The 281-nt window shown below is 34.2% G+C and overlaps 1 non-coding gene across 1 annotated transcript; it reads left to right on the top strand.

Moving 5' to 3' along the window:
• Positions 1-74, top strand: TRNAN-AUU (transfer RNA asparagine (anticodon AUU)). Its single transcript has one exon. It is a non-coding gene; the product is annotated as a tRNA-Asn (tRNA).
• Positions 75-281: the final 207 nt, after the last annotated feature.

Below are 281 nucleotides of genomic sequence, written 5' to 3' on the forward strand. Positions count from 1 at the left end.
GTTGTAATAGCTTAGTTGGTGAGAGCGTGTGGCTATTAACCACAAGGTCGGTGGTTCAAGCCCTCCTTCTAGCAGAACTCTCTGTAAATGGTTACGAAGTGTACCATTATAGTTCACCACTTCTAAATCATTTTTAGTTCAACAATCTCCTCATCTTGGAAATTTTGTACCTAATGTCACAAAATAAATTCCTATTCCACTAAATGTTTATAGTATTTTTCTTCAAATTCATTCCCAATTTAGAGTTTTTCATGATTTGTGTGGTAATACATGTATTTACT

Source organism: Pinus tabuliformis, chromosome 9 (genome assembly GCF_031772625.1).
Source record: "Pinus tabuliformis cultivar Carrire ecotype Pingquan chromosome 9, CPIR1, whole genome shotgun sequence".
NCBI lineage: Eukaryota > Viridiplantae > Streptophyta > Pinopsida > Pinales > Pinaceae > Pinus > Pinus tabuliformis.